General features: G+C 35.8%; 1 protein-coding gene and 1 non-coding gene across 4 annotated transcripts in view; one reads left to right on the top strand and one right to left on the bottom strand.

Annotated features, from left to right (window-relative positions):
• The window catches only part of Brinp3 (BMP/retinoic acid inducible neural specific 3), a 372,112-nt gene that overhangs the window by 123,829 nt on the left and 235,944 nt on the right, over positions 1-12,339 (top strand). The gene's annotated exons all lie outside the window — the stretch shown is intronic.
• Positions 12,120-12,192, bottom strand: Trnak-cuu. Its single transcript has one exon. It is a non-coding gene; the product is annotated as a tRNA-Lys (tRNA).

Here is a 12,339-nt window from a genome sequence, read left to right as displayed (position 1 = left end):
TATAGGAAATTAGACTTCAGAGATAGGTAGAAAGTCATGTAGAACATGGTTGGACAAGTATTGTAAGGTTAGGAGAGTCAGCCTAGATGCAAAAACACACATTTCCTTATTTACCCAACACCTTCTGATAACAGTTGCTTTTCTGTCTTTTGTAGTCATTTTGCAATATATAACATCAATCTTTTTTTTCTTTTCTTTTTATAATGATAGTATAATTGTATCATTTGTCCCTCTAAAACCTCTTGTCTAGCCCTCCTTCATTGTTTGAATCTTAGATGGGCTTATAATAAAAAACCTGGAGCCAGATATTGGGGGTAAAAACTGAAAGAACAGAGAAGCAGAGCAAGCCACAGCTACTAGTTCTGACCTCTATAAAATCCTCAGTCTAAAGAGTGAATTCTGTTTCCTCACACCTTATATACCTTTCTCTGACCAGACATCACTTCCTGGGATTAAAGGCATCTGTGCTTCTCAGTCCTGGATTAAAGGTGTTTGCTACCATTGCTTGGCTCTGTTTCCAGTGTGGCCTTGAACTCACATAGATCCAGACAGATCTCTGCCTCCCAAGTGATGGGATTAAGGGTGTGTGTCACTACTGCCTGACCTCTATGTCTAATCTAGTGGTTGTCTCTGTCCTCTGATCCACAGACAAGTTTGTTAGGGTACATGATATGTCACCACACTCCTTATTCTCTTTCATATTGATGACTTCTTTTTTTTTTTTTTCATTGTGTATATATGTAAACATGTTTATACATACTTATTCATAAATATAACCTATTCAGAATATATAATATTACTTGTGTCTATATTTTCAGAGATGACCATTTGAGATTGGTGTGCTTTTTTACTGAGGAAGACTACTTTTTCCACTCTTAGCATTTTTACTTGCCTGTAGTTGTTTGTGTACGATTGAGGTCTTATGGGCTTTCCACATCTATGTAAGCATGCTTATTATTGTTGACTCTGTTCAGCTGATGCTTAGGCAATCATATGGGTGCAGCTTCTATGTTACCAAGAGACACAGCCTCACAACTCCCTGACCATCTTGTTTTTATAGTCTTGTTGCTCTCTCTACTGCAATGTCCCTGAGCCTTAGGTACCAGACTAGTAGAGTAGATGCATCCATTAAGACTGGGCTCAACAACACAGCAATTTGATTGGTTGTGGTTTATGTAATGGTCTTTGTCTTTTGCAAAGAGATGTTTTGAGGAAGGGTGAGAACTACACTTATCTGTGGGTATAAGGAAAAATATTTATACTCTAGTTAGGGATTACTTTGATTAAAAAAAAAAAATCGTAGTTGTAAGTTCTCCTGCAAGATCCATGACTTCACTGGCCCCTGGTAGTTGGCTAGTTTCTCACTATCAGGCATGATTTGTTTACTGAAAAATTGTGTTTATCAGTACTGTACTGCTGTGGATATCACTCTATATAAATAAAACACTGATGGCCAGTGACCAGGCAGGAAGTATAGGAGGGACAAAGAGAGAGGAGAATTGGGGAAACAGAAAGAAGGGGAGAGACACTGCAGCCACAGCCAGGAGAGGCAACCTGTAAAGACGCCGGTAAGCCACCAGCCACGTGGCAAGGTATAGATTTATAAAAATGGGTTAATTTAAGATAAAATAACAGTTAGCAGGAATCCTGCCACGGCCATACAGTTTATAAGTGATATAAGCGTCTGAGTGATTATTTTATAAGTGGATTGTGGGACTGCGGGGCTTGGGGAACCTGGAGAGAAGCCCTCCAGCAACACTGTACCATTAGGGTTATCTAGCCATTCTGTTTGTTGTTATAGTTTATAGGAGTCATAGACAGATGGGAATGTTGGCTTCTTACCTCCTTAGGAAGATTCTATTTAGACTTCTGGTACTATGAAAGCTAGTCCTAAGGTAGGAAGCACTCAGGTCTGTTAGAGTTCAGGGACATTGGTTCCCAGTGTCTGAAGTTTCTGATCTCTTTACCAAGAGGGACTTCCCTTCTACTTCTATGGGGCAACAACTCAAAAGAGTATCTCTCATGCCTGGTGTGTTGGAGTTTTGTTAGATGTTTTTTGGCTCTTGAAGGGGGAATTGTTAGCCTACATGAGAAAATTTCATTTAAACTATATATATATATATATATATATGTGTGTGTGTGTGTGTGTGTGTGTGTGTGTGTGTGTGTGTGTACACGTGTATATATATGTATGTATATACATACATATATATATTTATATGAATTATAACTTTTTACAGTTAAACAATAGTATGATTGCTTATGACTTTTTAAAACATCCTTACTGTTTTCTTACCCTCCTCCTACCTTCTTCTGTATTTATATCCCTCCCTTCTCCCTAATTAGAGTGTCATCCCCTTTTCCCACTTTGAATATCAGAAAACTCATACTCTGATATTCCCCTTCTATTGTTCCCCCACAATTTTACCACACTGATGGTTCTTTTTACTTTCCTGGTTTCTGCAGTTACTCTCCCATATGTACTCACATCTGAAGATTTGGAGCTAAGAGTCTCAATGACAGAGAACATACAGTGTTTGTCTTCTAGGTCTGGGCTTCATCACTCAACACGATCCTTTGTAATTCCATCTTTATTTGTAAAGTTCATGGTTTCATTTTATTATACAGCTGAATATTATTCCACAATGTATATGAAGCACAATTTCATTATCCATTCATCAGTTGAAGAATATTTAGTTTGCTTCAATTTCCTAGCTATTGTGATTAGAGAAATAATGAACACGGCTGAGCAAGTTATCTGTGGAGTAGGATGTCCAATGTCCAGTCCTGTGGTAGTTTGTAAGAAAAAGGGCCCCATAGGCTCATAGGAAATGGTACTATTATGAGGTGTGACATTTCTGTAGTAGGTGTGGCATTGTTGGAGTAAGTGTGTCCCTGGACATGGGCTTTGAGGTCTCAGATGCTCAAGCCAGGCCTGGTGTGGCATTCTCATCTTGCTGCTTGATGATCCAGATATAGAGCTCTCAGTTCCTTCTCCAGTACAATGTCTGCCTGCATGCTGCTGTGACAATAATGGAGTAACCTCTGAAACTATAAGCCAGGCCAGATTATTATTTTTTTTATAAGAATTGCTGTGGTCATGGTGTCTTCTCACAGCAATAGAAACTTAGAAAATGTAGCTAAGACAAGTCCTTTGGGCATATGCCAAAGAGTAGTATAGCTGATACTGTAGGCTTTTCTCTCCTCATTTTGAGACTTTTCTATACTGATTTCGTTAGTTCATATACCTGGAATGTGGGTTCCCTTTTCAACCACACCCCATGTAGCAATTGCTGTCTGTAGCTTTGGTGATCTTTGGCATTCTGACTGATGTAAAATTAACATTCAGTGTTGGTTTTCATTTGCATTTCTCTAGTTTCTGGGAACATGAACAGTTTTTGAAGTATTTCTCAGCTTTTTTTTTTTTTTAACCCCTATGTTCAGAAACAGAGACCATTTTTCCAATGGGTCATTTAATTTCTTGATTCTTATTTTCCCTAGAGTTCTTTAAATACTATGGATATTAATCCTCTGTCATATATATCCTGGAAAATATTCTTTCCCTTTTTAAGGGCTTTCTCTTCACCCAGTTGATTCTTTCTTTAATTGTTCAAGAGCTTTTCAGTTTCATGAATTGCCACTTGTCAATTCCTGGACATAATTCTTGGGCAAATACAGTCCTTCTCAGAACATCTCTTCCCACACCTATATCATATAGAAAACTGTCTCTGTTTTCTTATGGAAGCTTCAGAGTTTCAGGTTTCACATTGAGGGTTCTCATCTATTCAAAGTTAGTTTTTGTTCTAAGTGATATATATGTGTGTTTGTGTGTGTGTTATCATTAATATATATATAAAATTATATGTATACACACACACAAAAAAAACAAATATATATATATATATATATATATATATATATTCTTTTTTCTAATTACATTCAGTTTTCCCAGGTCCATTTTATGAAACTGATTTTTGCCTCTCCAGATTATGTTTTTGGCATCTTTGTCAACTATTAATAAATGGCTGAAATTCTAAATACTCATTTTTGGGTCTTTGATTTTTTTTTCTGATGATCTAGCTACATGTCTGTTTTTTGTACCAGGGCCATGTTGTTTATTTTACTATGGATCACACAGTCTCACGATTTATTATTTACTTATTTATCTATTCATTCATTTGTTTATTCTGTGTGTGCATGTTTGTGTGTGTGTGTGTGTGTGTGTGTGCGTGTGTGCGTGTGTGCGTGTGTGTATGCTGTGGCTGCTTTACAATTTACTATAAATAGCAAGGAAAACATTTTCTCTCATTTGTGGTAGTTTCTGAACTGGTAACTGAAAAGCATCAAGAAATAGAATGTAAATTAAGCATGCCATATTCAGGCATACAGAGATCACATTATAGATATGTCATGAAGTAGAGCTTCAAAGATCACTATTTTTACTGAGAAAAAACACGAGAATTTAGCTTACTTGCAATGAGAATTCATTATTTTACCAGTCTCTGTAAATTACAATGTTGCTTTGCTGAAACTTTTGTGCACTTCTCAAGCAAATAGTTATTGAATGGTTTGTTTAGTAGTTGACTTAAAGGCACCAAATCTCATTTTGTGAACATACATCTTTTTGGTTGACTGAAGGCCATAGAGGGGTATTCTATTGGGTACTAAAAATACAATATCATGGCAATATAAACTCATTCATTATCACTTTAATAAACTGAGTACTGGATACAGTAATTATGATAGTTATTTTAGTTATTATTTTTATTGCTTTCACAGTAATAATAACTATTAGAGTGAAAATCATAGTCAATCAAGCATGAAACAAAGGGCACCCAAATGAACACTTCATTGGTATCCCATGCCACACTAGTTTTTATGTCCTTGAGAAGAGTGACTATGATCTTCCTACATTTTAGCTGAGTAAGCTAAGGACCCACTGAAGAGCTGAGCTGACTTACCCAAGACACTTGCCACAATTTTAACAGAATTAAGATCCCCAATCATGTTAAACTGTTTTGTATTCTCTGTGCTGCTGAGAATTATTTTTTTTGCTATCTCTAACCTTATCTCCAAAATGAATTCCAAGAAATCAAGCTATTTTTATGTCTATCTGACACATACCCCTGTGTCGCTGTAAGTTTTCCTGTGTCCTTCTTGCCTGCGGTTGGGATAAAACTCTCACCCACAGTCCCACAGCCTTTTATAAAATAATCACACAGAGGCTTGGTATTAATTATAACTGCTTGGTCATTTGCTCAGGCTTATTACTGACTAGCTCTTATACTTAAATTCAGTCCATTTTTGTTAATCTATATGTCGCCATGTGTTCTGTGTCTTTGCTTGTGTGCCATTACATACTGCTCCCCGGATGGCAGGCTGGCATCTCCCAACTCTGCTTTTCTCTTCCCAGAATTCTCCTTGTCTGCTGATCCCGCCTATATTTCCTGCCTGGCTACTGGCCAATAAGCATTTTATTTAACCAATGTATAAAAGCATTATCCCACAGCACACCTGAATATTTCCTTCTATAAATTTAAAGCATCCTATTTTTTTTCTAGTTTCATTATTCCTCTCTCAATTCTTTAATGTTCTTTTCTTAACAAAATATTGAGAATTTCATACACAAGTAATGCATACATGAGTAATGCATTTATATTATATTTGCTCTCCCTTCTTCTCCCTCAAAATCCCCCCGTTCTTCCTACTCCTTTTCTTATGACCTTCCTTATTCATTATAATCACAAACATGATGCATATATGTACATACAACTATTAAGTGAATTTGTTGTTATTCATATGTACATGTTTAACCCTGGTGGTTCTTCCTCATTTTGCTGGCAGCAATTTTCATGTCCTTATTTCAATGATTCAGTGATTAATACATCACTATATTTTTATAACTTTAATGCATTCCTGACTGAGAATAATGTTTTATCCCAATATATGCAGTTTAAAGGCACATGAGAGGTCTGTTTGAAAATGTAAACCAGTCCTTCAAATTCTGCTAAATAAAGTCCTGAAACTAGTTCAAAGTCTTTTACCATATAGACATTTCTGTATTTATTCTAGGCTACAGGCAAACAGAAATGTTTGTCATTTGGGACAAGCCTTAGAAGTTTGTTATATTTGCATTTATCCATTTTCATTCTTAAAATAAACATGGGATTCTGGAGAACTAGGGAATTATTTTTTTTTCTTACATAAATAATCAGACCAATCCCTTTAACCTCAGCCCTGCGTGTAGAAATGAGGTGAGATATTTGCTGCCCATATGGGGGTATTAACTCTTGTGAAATCCTCCATTTATTAATCTCAAAATTTATAAAAGCTCAGGTGGCAATGCTTAGTGGGCATTCATACCTCTCCTGAGATGGCTTAGATAATTTCCTATCACAATAATATGGATAAAATAAGGGCTAAATATTAGAGAGCTTCAGTAAGAATAAAAAGTACAAGAAAGCTTCAAAAAAAAAAAAAAAAAAAAAAAAAAAGTACGAAGCTTCAGAAGATAAAGAAAGAGCTTCATATTTGGAATATGAAAAAAAAATAGGTTTAGGACAGGATTTAATTTCTTTTCATGTATGTAATGGCTCCAGATTAAATACTTTAGGAATGTGAGGGCCATATTTGTTTGGAAAAAAATATTTAGGACGGTTCTAGTATGTCAAATTCTTTAATAAGGGAAGCTGTGATCATTTATATATGGGCAGAATACTGGCTTGCAAAATAACCCCTTAGAATGTGACTGTGTTAATTTACTTGATGAATAGTTGGTGTGGTTAATTTTTGTGAGTTTAGTATAAACTGTTTCATTTAGGAAGAAGGAATCTTAGCTAATAATTTTATCCATCAGATTGGACTGAAGCACATCTATACACCTTTTTTTTTTTTTTTTTTTTTTGAATAAGGTTTGATGTGAGAGGGCACAGCCTACTGTCGATAGTGCCATCCCTGGAAAATGGGTGTGGGGCCCTTAAGAAAAGGAACCGAGCTCATAGAAAGAACAAGGATGTCATCAGTGTTCTTCCATGGTCTCTTTCCAAGTCCCTAGCTTGAGTTCCTCCTTTGGCTTCTTTCAGTGATGGACTATACACTGAAATACACTGCTTCCCCTCAAGGTGCTCATACTCAGGGTGTCTATTGCAGCAGCAGGAGGCAAAGTAGGGCAGTGTTAAGGTTGAAGATGTGGGCTGAAGAATGAGGGCTTCTAGGAACCATCAAAGATCACTTATCCCAAAACAGATCCTCCATAATACAAAAGTTTCAAAATAATAAACTTGTAATGTTTTAAGACACAACATTTGTGATATGTTTACAACAGGGACAGTAATCTAACAATACAGAATGATGAAGGAATTAATAGACTTCCAGAAACTGGCATCTAGATCTTATTTTGTATATATTTATTTTATTTATAATAATATGTTTATGTTTGTTTAGATATGGCTTTCCTTCACTTTTATACCATTGCTATTATTTCACTTTTCCCCATAACTATAAATGTTGATCTTTAGTGTCATATAGCTGCCCAAAAAATGGTAAAACAAATTGTCAAATTGTGGAATATTCCTTGAAGTTTGAAAGCATTCAACCAAATTTCTGAACCGAAAGCTTCGTTATTTTCAGTTAAGAATCAGAGTACTCTGCCTCTTAACACAAAAATACACATATAAAAACAAGTCTCTTCAAATAGACTTACCCTTTTAGAGCTTAAAAATATATAAGAAGAACCATTCCCTTTCAAGGCAAGAATATATTGCTCACAATGTTTTAAGATTTGTGAAAGGATGACATTATATGACACAACTCTTCCTAGTTATAGACCCTTTCTAACAATTTCTAAGTCTAACATTGCATTAACTTGCATAATAAACTGATAGATTTGCTTGTTTCTGCAGAATTCATGGATAATATAGATTAGATAGTATAAATAAACAGGGAACAGCTCACTAGACTGAAATAATGTTACTGAAACATTATGTTATATAAGATAATATAAAAAACAAATGTGCATCTAAAATGTATAAATTTTATTTTGCTTTTTTCATTTCAACCTGACTTATATTTGGTGTACACCTTTTGTTTTCTCTACAAATTCTTGTCCTGCATCTATGAAATGTAAATTATGTACTCTACCATATATAATATACATGTATAAAATAGATATATTGTTGCAGACAAGAGGAGTTTATTTCTCTACTTCTTCAGCATTAGAAGCTGAACAGATAAAGAACTCTTAACTTCACATGGGTTTAGTTTGTCTGCTCAGCAACATAATCAAATTATCATAGCAAAGAGCATAAGAAAATTACCTTTTCTCAGGGTCCAATAAGTGATAACCTCTAATCCTTTAGTAATAATTATTTGAAAACTACACCAGAGGCAGAGAGATGGCTCAGCAGTTAAGAGCACTGGTTATTCTTTGCAGAGGACCTGGGATCTGTTATCAGCATCCACATTGTGGCTTACAACGTCTTGTAACTCCAGTTCCAGAGAATCCAATGCTCTTGTCTAGCTTTTGTGGGCACCAAGTTCATGTGCTGTTCAGACATACTATGCAGGCAAAATATTCATACATATAAAATAAAATAAAAGCTATTATTATTGTTATTATTATTATTATTATCAGTGTTATTATTATTACTTCTACTATTATTATTAGTGTTAATATACCAAACAGCGTGTTACATTTAATGCCATCCATAGATCTACTGTTCTGATTCCCTTTTCTATCAGTATGAGATGTTAGATTGAGATAATGAAGATTGTCTTATTTCATTTAGAAATTGCCTTATTTAAATCACTCAAGTATTAGGCTTGGGTTTACATTTGTTTTGACACATATCAATTGCATATATGTGTGATATTCATTGTGGTATTCTGATAATTGTAGACAGTATGCATACTTCTTTCCTTCTCCTGACTATCTCTCAAGCACTTGGAACATGATTGATTAAACTTCTAATAGCACCTAAGCTGGGGATTATTAGCAGAAGATGGGGAAAAGTTTGTAAGAGTCAGAGGAACAGGAGGATTGTTGTGGTTCTGTGTCTCCCAGAAATGTCAATGGTCCTACACCAATACTTTAATTTAAAATTGCCTTTTGTTTTCTTTCCACATACTGTAGGAAATCTGCAACGTTTGTCTTTCTATATCTAGTTTATTTCATGTAACATGATGATATTCATTCCATCCATTTTGCTGCAAGTGGCATTTATTTATAACTAACACTCTAACATTGAGCTCTTTAGTTTTTGTTAACTTTATGCACAAATCAGAGACACATGGAAAAAGGGTACCTTAGTAGAGGAATTGCTTTTATCATGTTGGTCTGCAGGCATGTCTCTGGGACATTTTCTTGATTGGTAATTGGGTCCTAATTATCCCAAACCTGGGCTGTTTAATAAGGTAAGTGGAGCAATCTATGAAAAGCAAACCAGTATTCCGTGTTACTCCATGGCCTCTGCTTCAGTTCCTGCCTTCCTACTTTTGACTTGAATTCATGCCTTGGCCTCCCTCATTTGGATATATAAAAGCTACTGATTATTTTAGACTTTATCTTGTATCCAGCTACTTCACTGAAGGTGTTTATCAACGGTAGGAGCTCCCTGTTCATATTTTTGAGAATGCTTATGCACACTATCATATCCTCTGCACATACGGCTCTTTTGACTTCTTCATTTCCAATTTGTGTCCCTTTATCTTGTCCTGTTGTCTCATTGCTCTAGCTAAAATTTCAAGTACTGCATTGAATAGGTATGCAGAGAGTGATTTGCCTTTGCTTGTTCCTGATTTTAGTGGAATTGCTTTGAGTTTCTCTCCATATAATTTGGTGTTCACTGTAGGTTTTGTGTAAATTGCCTTTATTACGTTTAGGTATGCCCTTGTATCCCTAATCTCTACAATACATTTATCACAATACCAGTTAGATTTTGTCAACGGATTTTTCAGCATCTAATGAGTTGATCATGTCTTGTTGTTGTTTGCTTGTTTGTTTTGTTTTTTTCTTTTTTATATAATAAGGTACATTGACTGATTTTAGCATGTTAAATTATCCCTTCCTCTCTGTAATAAAGCCTCTTGATCACAGTAGATGTTGTTTTTGATGTGTTCTTGGACTAGGTTTGCAAGTATTTTGTTAAGTATTTTTCTATCTCTGTTCATAAGGGAAATTTGTCTATAATACTCTTTCTTTGTTGAATGTTTGTGTGGTTTATGTATAAGGGTAACTGTGGACTCATAATGAATTTGTCTAATATTCCTTATGTTTCTATTTTTTGGAATAATTTGAGGAGTATTGTGTCAACTCTGGTTTTAAACTCTGGTAGAATTCAGTGCTAAGACCATTTTCCTGGGCTTTTTTTTCCCATTTCCTTTGTTTTAGGTGTATGGTTAACTTCCTTGTGTTGGAGTTTTCTTTCTAGTATCTTCTGTAGGACTGGATTTCTAGATTGATATTGTTTAAATTTGACTTCATCATGGAATATCTCATTTTCTCCATTATGATGATTGAAAGTTTTTCTGGATATAGTAGTTTTGGTGGACATCTGTTGTCTTTTAGAGTCTGCAGTACATCTGTTTCAGTCCTTCTGGTCTTAAGTGTCTCCATTGAAAAATCAGGTGTAATTCTAATAGGTCTGCCTTTTATACATTATTTGGTCTTTTCTCCTTGTAGCTTTTAATATTCTTTCTTTGTTTCATATATTTATTGTTTTTGTATAGAAATTCTATTGATGGACATAGGGTAATAGCTCAATCCATAAAATGGCTGTAGTTCAAGTCTGAGAACTTGTGTTCAGAAGAGCAGCACCTTTCTCTGCAGGCATTGTTACAATCATCCATATGATCTGCCCTTGGGTAAGAAGTCAACAGAATCCATTGAAGTCATTGTCTAACCAGCCTATCCAAATCAAAATACCTCAGCTTCAGAAAGAGGCCAAAATTAGGTGGACAATGATGATAGAAAACCTGAAGTCAATCTTTGCTTTCCATGTGCACCTATATAAAAATGTACTTGCACCCACAGTAACACACACACACACACACACACACACACACACACACACACACATACACACACTCACAGAGAGTGAGAAGGAGAGAGGAAGAGAGAAACAGATTTTGCATGTTTTGCTGAATGAGTTTTTCTTTTCTAATATTATATTTGGGGAAATTATTTCTCCTTATAGAGTAATACTTTCTGAAAACAAGGGTGATTTTATGGGCACATTTACTATTTGTATGATTTTTATTTATTTGTTTTCTTTTGCATAGTTACTCCGGCTGAAATTTTTGCAACTATATTACAAAAAAAAAAAGTAAAACAAAACAATGATATCAGGAATGTTTTATTCATTCTATATCTGAAAGGAAATGTTTTTAGTCTTTGAATATTCAATGTGACGTTGACTGTAAGTTTGCCTCTTAAACTCTTAATTACACTGGTTAATCATTCTTCTATGGAATTTATTTGTGGGGATCATTTTGAAGGGACTATTAAATTTTTTTCTAGTGTTTTTTTTTTTTCTATTTCTGGTGTGAAAATTATAAGATGTTTGTCTACCACTTTCTGCACAGGAGATATGATATTTGTACTGACTTCTGTTTGTTGATGTGCAGCTCAATTCTTGAAATCAAAACAGTTCTGTTATTGCATTGTTGTGTGATATTTACTGTTCCTAAAAAGATGTAGACAAACATCTATTCACCCTAGCCAGGGTTCCAATAATAGAAAAGATCAAGGGTATTAACAAAGAGAAGTTGGTGAACCAATGAGTTTTATTGAGGTTACTTAATGTGGGTGAAGAATTACTGTAGTGGGTAGCCATTCCAACTTGGTTCTGGAAGTTCCAACCCCCATTGAGACTCTGGCAACTGTCACGCTACGAGGCGGGGCGAGGGAGGCGCCTGGGGACCCGAGAGCTGGATGGGCCGCGCTCGCGCTGGGACGCTGACCAGTGCAGATTGACTGTGTAGAGCTCCGGAGAACACCGTTGGACTGCATTTCACCTTCCCCAGACCCTGCGACCTACCCATTACTTAATTTGTGAGTTTCGCCATTAAATAAATATCCTTTTAACTACGTGGAGTGGCCAAAATAATTCTCCAATATCTGGCGCCCAACGTGGGGCACGAACCCACGACCCTGAGATTAAGAGTCTCATGCTCTACCGACTGAGCTAGCCGGGCTGGCGTTCTTGGCTGGGGGTCGGAGGGAGATGGCGGAATGGCGGAGATGGCGGAAATCGGAGCTAGCACTCTCCTGCCTCTTTCGCTGGTCTGGGGCTAAGCTAGGGAATTGAGATAGGACTAGCTGCTCCCTTTTTCGGGAATGGA

The sequence above is a fragment of the Peromyscus leucopus genome, chromosome 15 (genome assembly GCF_004664715.2).
Source record: "Peromyscus leucopus breed LL Stock chromosome 15, UCI_PerLeu_2.1, whole genome shotgun sequence".
Taxonomy (NCBI): Eukaryota; Metazoa; Chordata; class Mammalia; order Rodentia; family Cricetidae; genus Peromyscus; species Peromyscus leucopus.
The sequence above is the reverse complement of the archived record's forward strand: the minus strand, read 5'-3'. Positions and strand labels throughout refer to the sequence as shown.